Source organism: Helicoverpa zea, chromosome 4 (assembly GCF_022581195.2).
Source record: "Helicoverpa zea isolate HzStark_Cry1AcR chromosome 4, ilHelZeax1.1, whole genome shotgun sequence".
Taxonomy (NCBI): Eukaryota; Metazoa; Arthropoda; class Insecta; order Lepidoptera; family Noctuidae; genus Helicoverpa; species Helicoverpa zea.
This window is the reverse complement of record NC_061455.1, coordinates 1,616,289-1,625,801: the sequence shown is the minus strand read 5'-3', so window position 1 is coordinate 1,625,801 and position 9,513 is coordinate 1,616,289. Positions and strand designations below refer to the sequence as shown.

The 9,513-nt window shown below is 38.0% G+C and overlaps 1 pseudogene; it reads right to left on the bottom strand.

The window, feature by feature from the left end:
* Positions 1-259: 259 nt before the first annotated feature.
* LOC124629627 lies at positions 260-2,244 on the bottom strand (annotated as a pseudogene).
* Positions 2,245-9,513: the final 7,269 nt, after the last annotated feature.

Below are 9,513 nucleotides of genomic sequence, written 5' to 3'. Positions count from 1 at the left end.
TGGTTTTCACAAAACTCGCAAGGTGATATGAACTCAGCACTTAGTAGTTGAGAAACACATTGATCAATTATTTTAATTTGTGATTGCGAGTTACATGCATTATTTTGTGGCTCCGATGTTTGTGAGGGTTCTACAATGAAGGGTATTTTATACCCCTGAATCCAACTCAAAATGATCTGATCTTTAGTAATGTCATGCCATTTATCATAAAAATATGATAAGCGGCCTGCAACAGGTACCTGTCTGACGTCCTCTTCGTCTATCGTCTCCGCGTCTGGTGCCGCGCGTTACTGGTGGGGCGGCGGACTCGCGGCGCCTCCTGTCGGCGGTCCCTCGGTGGTCGACGCGGTGCTGGGGTCGGCCGCGGCTGGACCGCTGCTGCTTCGTGCGGCGGCGCCCCCTTCGAGTTTAAAGCACCCCTAGTTTGTGTTGCTGACAGGGTCCTATACTGAGGACGCTGAATTTTTTGTTTAATTTCAGAACCAGTCTTGTTTATGGCTTTCGAGGTCTTAATATGTTCTGATAATGCAGATCCAAACAGATGCTCATCGATGTTTGTATTTTTGACGGTATCTTTAATGCTTCTATTGAGAGTACTAAGCGCTGCATAACGCCGAGATAGCGACTCTTTATAATGGCTATCACATACGAGCCGACCGGCATCGCTGAGGGATTTAATAATATCCTGAGGTACTGTATTATTAGATGACAAGGCCCAATTCAAAGCTCGTCCTATAGCTGCAAGACTATTAGCAAGTTGATTTTGTTTGCTTTGACTGTATAGATCTTTCTTAATATTAACATCTGACAAAGCTGCCTTGATTTCTAAATTTAATTTAGGAGCTTTCATGTTGGGACAATTTTCTGGTGGTAAGTAGCATTTCATTAGCTCCATTTGTGTTTCCTTAGATAACCCGTTGACTAATATATGCGTCCACCTTGACGCAATGTCTTTATGAAGACTATCTCCATAATTTTTTTAATTGGTAGGGTCCTCGCCTAGTAGTTGTAGAATATCTGGATCTAATGTAAATATATTCTCATCTACCGTCGGTGATGCTTGGGCTTCTTCTGCAATCGTTATCGACTGGCCAGCCTGCGCAGGTGCTACCGATTCTGCTGTAGGCACAGTAGGTGGTGCCGTCACTGAAACCAGTGTAGACGGTCCGGCGATTGGTTCTGCTGGGTCCGACGGAGAATCATCGTGGATGTTTATGACCTCATTTGCGGTATCTTCTCCTAAGGGGAAGCAATACAATAAACGAAATCAGATCTCAGACAATCAGATTAATGCAAATGCTGGGTTAACGTGGAAATACACCCTCGACACCGCTTTGCGTGGGAGTGATGCCTCAACATGCTATAGGTACATGGAGATGATGCCTCAACACGTTTTACGTGGAGAAATTGCCTCAACACGATTTACGTGGAGAAAGAAAAAACACCTCAACACGATTTACGTGGAGAAAAAGAAGAAACACCTCAACACGATTTACGTGGAGAAATAAAAGCCTCGACACAATTTATGTGGAGAAGTAGCCTCAACACGAATGTGGAGAGAACACGAACAAGTCTCGACACGATGTACGCGGAGAAAAAACTAATACACAGTTTTCACAGTGATAGTACTTACACGATTTACGTGAAGTAAATATTTCCTCATCATGGTGCACATGGAGCTACCAGTGGGTACTTATGATTATTTATCATTATGTAGGAATGGCTAACTACGACGATCAAATTGCTCACAAAATTAAATATTACAATTTGTGGGTACTTGGTAATCACTAAATTATATTTGCATGAAAACTGACCAAATTTATAAGTATTATGCACTTGTAATAAGGTTTTTATTTACCTGGCATATCCGCGTATTGTTCATATTCATCATAATAACGAACCGCGTGGTCGCTTTCTTCCGATGATGATAAACGCTGTCTTTTCCTTAATTTTGATTCCAACTTCTTAACTTTCCGCAAAATACTATTATAATCACTATCTCTCGACCTTGACCGCTTTCTTTTTCCCATTTTTCAAATTACTGAAAGCCGTTACGAAAGTAGGTGTGATTCCGATAACACAAAAACACGTAATGACAAGCAGTGGCGCGCGCACTCGGGAGTAGGGGGGAGTGAGACAGAAGATACAGGTTTCTTTTTTTTAGATATTATAGCTTTAAAGGTGTGACGAAGATAGCATCATATCATGTAATGCTGCAAGTAAAATGTAATCGTCTTCGGTTGAGACCCGAAGGATAATTGCTTGTCTGTGTTCTTCATTAATATATGTCGGCAATGATCGGTGGCACGCTGAGCAATGATAACAGAGGTTGCAACCAGTTACGGCTCTTTGAATGTGTGCACACTGTAACATTTCATCTGTGTGAAATAAAATCGTCACTGAGCGATGCTTCCTCAGGATTGCGATTAGTCACGGTATGAATTTATTTACGTTTACCTCCACTTTTTATTTTTATTTAATTTTTGTGACTAATCCTTCTGATTATGATTTACGTTTCTTTTTTTTTTCTTTTTTAAATAGTACATAGTTTAGTAGTTTTATTATTTTTTTCTATAGAGCATAAATCAGTTCATACCGATGGACATCCGCAACTCCGCATAGGTCCAGTTGAAAACCAGCGTCAGACACTAGCTGTCTGGCATAATGCTGAACTGGACCTATTTGACGCAACCTTTTGTTCTTTTATTTTGTTTTTTTTTGTTGTTTCTATGTGTATGTATGGTTTGTGTCAATAAATAAGTTTTCTTTCTTTCTTTCTTTCTAACAACTCTCAAGCACTTCACTATGATTGGACGAACCCAACGATACCGCATAGATGGTTAAAAAAGGAAAGATTTTTAAACTAAAAAAGAATGTATAGAAACCGGCCGAGTGTGAGTCGGACTGGTGAAGAAAGGGTTTCGTACCGTTGTCTGTTTAATGGCTAAAAATCAGGTTTATTGTATAAGAGCGTCCGCTAAGTACCATTTAAGTGACTAACCGAAAAGAAATGTAACTGTTGTAAGTATTTATAAAATATGTAAGTGTTAAGTAGGTAAAACTTTTATTTCTTTACGGAAGAGGTAGTTGTGTTTTCAGACTGTATGGGTATTTATTAAAAAGTCTAGTGTTTTTCTTTGAGCAGTTTTAATAACCTCTTACCCTATAACCTTGGTCTATCCACTTTCCTAGTCACAAGACTGTCAACAACTCTCAAGCACTTCACTATGATTGGACGAACCCAACTTCGTTGTCAATTCGACCAACGATACCGCACAGATGTTTGGTAAAAGGGAGGATTTTCTAACTAAAAAAAGAAGTGTAGAGAAAACCGGGTATGTGTGAGTCGGTTGCATGGACGAAGGGTCCGTACCGTTATCTATAAAACGGCCAAAAATCAAGTTTGCTAGAAAGGACCCATCAAAAATATTTATATTCTTTTGATATAGCGGCATGGCAGCAGCGGTTATGGCAGTCGGCAGCAAGAATTCAAAACGCACCTTTATACATCACATGTGACGACTATCTATCACGATTTATAAGATTCATCCATCCTCAAAATTCATCCTACTTAATGCGAGACGGACGGATAGCAAAGTCTTAATCCCGGTTTTCCATGGATACGGAACCCTAAAAGGGAAGATTTTCCAACGCAAGATGAGGTCGAAAAAACTACTGAAATCGTGTTAACAGCTCTTGAGTTCCACTCAACCTTGCCGGCTAAGGTTGAGGGGTGAAAATATTTTGCTCAGCGGCACTAAAGTAAAGGTTATTTGAATAATAAATTCTTTAGTAAACTAGGTTTACAGTTGGGTCGTAAGTTCTCGCTAAGGTCACATTATAATCATACTAAAAACTATGCCGTCATTCTTACTATGGTGAGTAATTACCACAGTATATAAAATAGTAAAAAATATATGTTTCCAGTTTGGCCTCTCTATATGTACTGTAATGCATTTAGTTAGAAACTTTTTCATTGTAAGGTTTTATTTATTATATTTGGTACTGCCCGGGCAATCATTTTAAATTCGTTCTATGAAAAAGAATGGATTATTGGATGGAGTTTCTAACTAAATACTATATCTCTACAGTACGTATGTTTTTGCGCGATTATCTTACGTTTGGCTGAACAGATTTTGATACAGTTTTCAGCATAGTACTTGTCACACTTAGGAAAAGGTTTTCTATTAGCCTATGTATGTGTTTGTATAATATCATATATTCAATGTTCCATTTAAGATTTTAAAAAGCTATATCAAACATTCATATTTAATTTACAAACAATTGTAGTTAAATCCAGCCTGTGTACTGCACATACATATTTATGTAAATGCACTCTCCATACAATACGAAAGCGTGTTAATCTCCTTTGTTACTCTCAACATGGACCACAACGATAGTGAGGTTGAACCCTGGTCTGTGTTACGAACCACGGTATAATTATCCTAACGTTACACCCCTCGTTTAAACCGCAGTCTTAAAGCACTGATGTGAAACGTCGTGAGAGGGTTAATTTTGAATGTCTGTGTGATTGTGATTATATTGTATGGTGTTTATTTGACGACCTCGATGGCGCAATGGTCACCATGCCGGACTGCCGAACCTGAGGTCCCGGGTTCGATTCCTGGTTCGGTCGACATTTGTGTGATGAGCATGCTTGTTGGCCGTGGTCTGGGTGTTATAATATGTATTTATAAATATGTATATATGTAGCTTTATGTAGTTTATCAGTTGTGTTAGCACCCATAACACAAGTTAATTAATAACTTACCATGGGGCCAACCAACCGTGTGTGAAAAGGTGTCCCGACATTATAATTATAATGTGTTATAATTATAATATGTTTATTGTAGTTTGATTAGTATTGCTGTGGATTCTTCCTGACCATCATTACCCTTTTATTGTCCGTGTACTGGGAGGGCACTTGCATTTTCTCATACAGAGAAAGAATGAGCGTTAATTATAGTTATCGGCACGGATAATGCCACGGATAAACGCCTAAGGCGTTAAGTCCGCCATTGTACTGATTGTGCAAAAAGTATTATAAATAAATAAATAAATAAATAAATAATGAGCTCTCGGCGGAAGAGTGGGAATCGCTTTGCGCACTGTACACTTAAGGCAATAAATCACTTCTACGCAGGTGAAGGTCAGGGCTCAATATCCTTGCCGATGATTATGACTAGTGCTCTCAGGGCGGATTTGATACTTATCAAATTTTTTTTAAGTCCAGGTTTTCTCAAGATGTTTTCCTTCACCTTTGCTCAGTCGTTGGTGTCCAAGGTATACTTAGAAGTAACATAATATGTAACAAGAAAGGTTACATCGGTACTTGCTTGAAAATTATAACCGTTTAAAATTTATAAACTATAATATTTATTTCAAAAAAGTACACCAACCAGGTTTTCGTAAAGAAATAAATACACAACCTTCCTTTACACAAAAAAAAAAAACATGTTTAAAGTAAAAACTTTCCCATTCAAATAATGTCGTACCCATGCATGCATGTTTATAGAAATGCTACGTGAATACAGCTTGTTTCAGCTGAAGCTTACCGCTGTAAATACAGGGGTGGATTTAGTAATAGCCCGGTCAAAATAGACATTTGAAATAACAAAAATTTCCAGAAAGCTGATTTTTGGTGGAGAGCTAGATTTGATCATTATAAATAAAATACTAAAAGTCCCCATCGATCCCATGTATGCGTCAAAAGTTATTCGAGGTTAAATGTCAAAATTTTAGGCTTTTTGACTTTTTTTCGAAAACGGTAAGTTAATCATTTATCAAAAAAGAACATCGGACTAAAATTGTAGATCTTGAAATTTCCTACAAAAATGGCATCAACAGTTTTCTCCTAAATGTTACCATTCCTGAGATATCGCGATTCAAAGAGTCACACTACACATGATATGCACATATAAGCAACGTATATACGAGGGCTTTGAGTGTCAGACTCTTACTGACTAAAAACCGTCGTGTTCCGTCGTAAGCCTTTTATGTACCAGGGCCGCGGTAACTCTTTCGAACAATCCCGCAGCCCCGACAGGCCTTGGCCCTGCTGGGCCCCGCTGGGGCTGCTGACATGTCTTTGAGGAGCGCGTGGAACAACGCACCGCCGACACGGGTTTTTTATCTATTAACTAGACATGAGAGACCCACGCCTACGGTGGCCGGGAGTCGTCTCGCGACACCCGGAGCCCTTGGTGTCTACCAGGTCCAGCGCTGCGGCCGGGATGAGAGGTGCGAACTCTTTGTCGTTCCGCCTCCTCCTTCTCGGACGCGAGAGGTCGCCGCCGCCTAAAGCCACGACGAGGAGCCGACGGTGCTATTCCTACACAGGGCACACCTGGACTGTGTGGTCCACCGTGCCCTTGGGGCTGTCCGCACAGTGGCGGCACCCGGGCGCCTCCTCACGACCGATTCGATACAGATACCTTCCGAAACAAACGTATCCGGTGAGCCGCCATGACTCCTCCCGAGCCACTCCTCAAAGAGGGGACTTACGACCACTATGGTGGCGTGCCCTAATTTACAACATCATGTGTAAAACAGAGATAAAGTTAGGAGTTAGGAGTTTACAGTTTAACTTTCAATTGCATTGTATAATTTTACTATTGTTAAGTAATAGACTGTTTGTGAAAATATTACTTTTTAAAAGAGTGTCTATGGAGTTTCTTGCTGGCTCTTCTCCATGAGATCAACTTTTTGTTTCATAGGAGCCTGCAAAGGCCTTTTTGAAATAAAAGGATTTTGATTTTGATTTAGAATTTCAACGTGGGCACTTTGGCTTCAGTGACAAGCCAAGTGAAGGTAGTTCAAAACCCGTCACGACCCAAGATAATATCGAGGCTAAGCGGCAGTTAATTCTCGCAGACCAACATGTTACATACCGTGACATAGACCCGTGGGCATAACGATTATTTTACATTCCTCAAAAATTAAGCAAAGTCTTCGTGGTCAACGTTTCAGCACACCTGAAAAAGCTGTTGACTCACACAAATCGGCCATTTTGACTATCCCCACCTCAGAATGGAATAAATGTTTCAAGAACTGGTTTAAATGCATGCAAAAGTGCATTAAATGTCGCCGAGAATTCTTTGATAAACAATAAATGTTATTAACCTATTAGATTGTCTACCCTTATTTCCCACGACACAACCTAAAAGGCATCCCTTGTATATATGTCGCAGGGATATGATAAAAACGGGGATTTGATCAATTCCCTAAGGGATTTCATCAAATCACGGAGGATGTTAAAATAACAACACGATTTTATCTTTTCCCTAAACAAATCTAGTGAATTGAACAAATCCCTAAACTGGTTCAGTGAAACGAGAAAAATAATTTTGCTTTGATATTTTAAAGGTTTATTGGGTAAGATTTATACATAATTATAATAATCAGGTGTGTGCAATACAAGGAAATATTGATATAAAAAACCACCATTACTCAGAACAATACTTTTTTTTGAAAAAATGAACAAATTTTCTTTAAAAAATATTTAAGTTGCGTATGATGTGCCTATTTGTAATAATCACTTATTAAAATATGTAGCTGATTTGTGGCATCGTGAATTACATAAAACATTATTTTTCTTACAGGCACGTCTATTCGTTTTGCATCGTGCGTGACAGACACTTACGGCTTGCCTAGTGTTTGCAAGCACGACACAAATAAGAACTGACATGTTTTTTGTCATTTCACTGCACCAGTTTAGGGATTTGTTCAATTCACTAGATTTGTTTAGGGAAAAGATAAAATCGTGTTGTTATTTTAACATCCTCCGTGATTTGATCAAATTCCTAAGGGAATTGATCAAATCCCTGTTTTTATAATATCCCTGCGACATATACGTGGCTCATATGTGCATATCATGTGTAGTGTGACTCTTTGAAGCGCGATATCTCAGGAATGGGAACATTTAGGAGAAAACTATTAATGTCATTTTTGTAGAAAATTTTATAATCTACAATTTTGATCTGATGTATTTTTTTGATAAAACTTACCGTTTTCGAAAAAAACACAAAAAACCAAAAATTTTGACATTTGACCTCGAATAACTTTTGACGCACACATGGGATCGATGGGGACTTTTAGTATTTTATTTGTAATGATCAAATCTAGCTCTCCACAAAAAATCAGCTTTCTGGGAATTTTTGTTATTTGACCACTACTTTTATGTCTATTTTGACCGGGCTATAAGCTTTCATTTTATTACAGATAGAAACCTCAATGACTATTTTTAGTTAGGTTAGTATTAATTACTAGACATGTTAAAATTTTGATTGAAATTAAAACTATATTTAATTCTTGAAAAAAAATATTGCCTACATTTAAATAAACTTAACAAGATATTTACACACTATGTATAAAATTATCTAAATGTAAAATATTTCATTAAAAATCTGCTCTTGATACATGACACCACTTTTGCATATAGAAACCACTATTTAAATTAAAATTATGTTAATTATTTAATAAACTATATTCATAGAAATGCCATGTGAATACAGCTTGTTTCAGCTGAAGCTTAGCTCTGAACCTGTTCGTGTGATATACGGCGCAGCGCTTCACGGGTATTAGTGAAGATACCGCTGTTAACATAGGGACGGATTTAGGTAGGTTTTACAACTTATATTTGCACATATTATTATTTCCACAAAAGATTCCATTCCATTTGTATACTGTAAAATGATAAAAAGTTGGAGCTTGGTTTGATTAAAAAATCAGTCAGGCAGTCAGGCATTTTATTTTATTTTATTCAGATAGAAACTCCAATAAAGGATACACATTACGATACATAAAAAGTTATTTAAAGATTACAATTATATGTTACAATTGAGTATGTTTTATTAGCAGGGATACTGTTTGTTATTTATAATACTACTAATTGGCTAGTTAGTAGGCTGGGCTTGATTAGTCTTCTATTTGTAATTTTAATACAAATATAGGTTTATTGTTTTACAGTTTTACGCAGAAACCTTACTTCCCTAACTCCGTCCCTGCGCCGTCGCGTGTTATCCCCCCATTCGTACGATTCTGAGGATGTATTCTGCAGCAGCCTGACCTTGTACGATATAGTGCCGCTAAGTACCAGTTAGCTCACTACTTAATGGAAAGGAAATGCCTATACTTTTGTAACTAGGTATTTATGAGTATTTGTTAAGTAAAAGTTTGTTGTTTTGGGAAGAGGAATGTAAGTAGTTTTTCACTGAGAATTTTATTAGTGGGTGGGTTGCAATGTAAACAATAAAGTTACACGGTTATCAGAATCATGAATGTCTCGTTTTTAGGAAGTCGGTTAAAATTTGTTCTTGCTACATACTCTCGGTAAGTTCTTAATCAGAGTGAACACAAATATTTAACATTGACATAATTAACTAACAAGCCCTTTTTAGGGTTTACACGTGTCGTCAGTGACCTCCACCTATGCAGGTACATCTGTGCCTTCAGTCTCAATTAGTTTTGCCGTTTCAGCGGAATTCCGTAATACACAGTTACTTTCAAATAGTC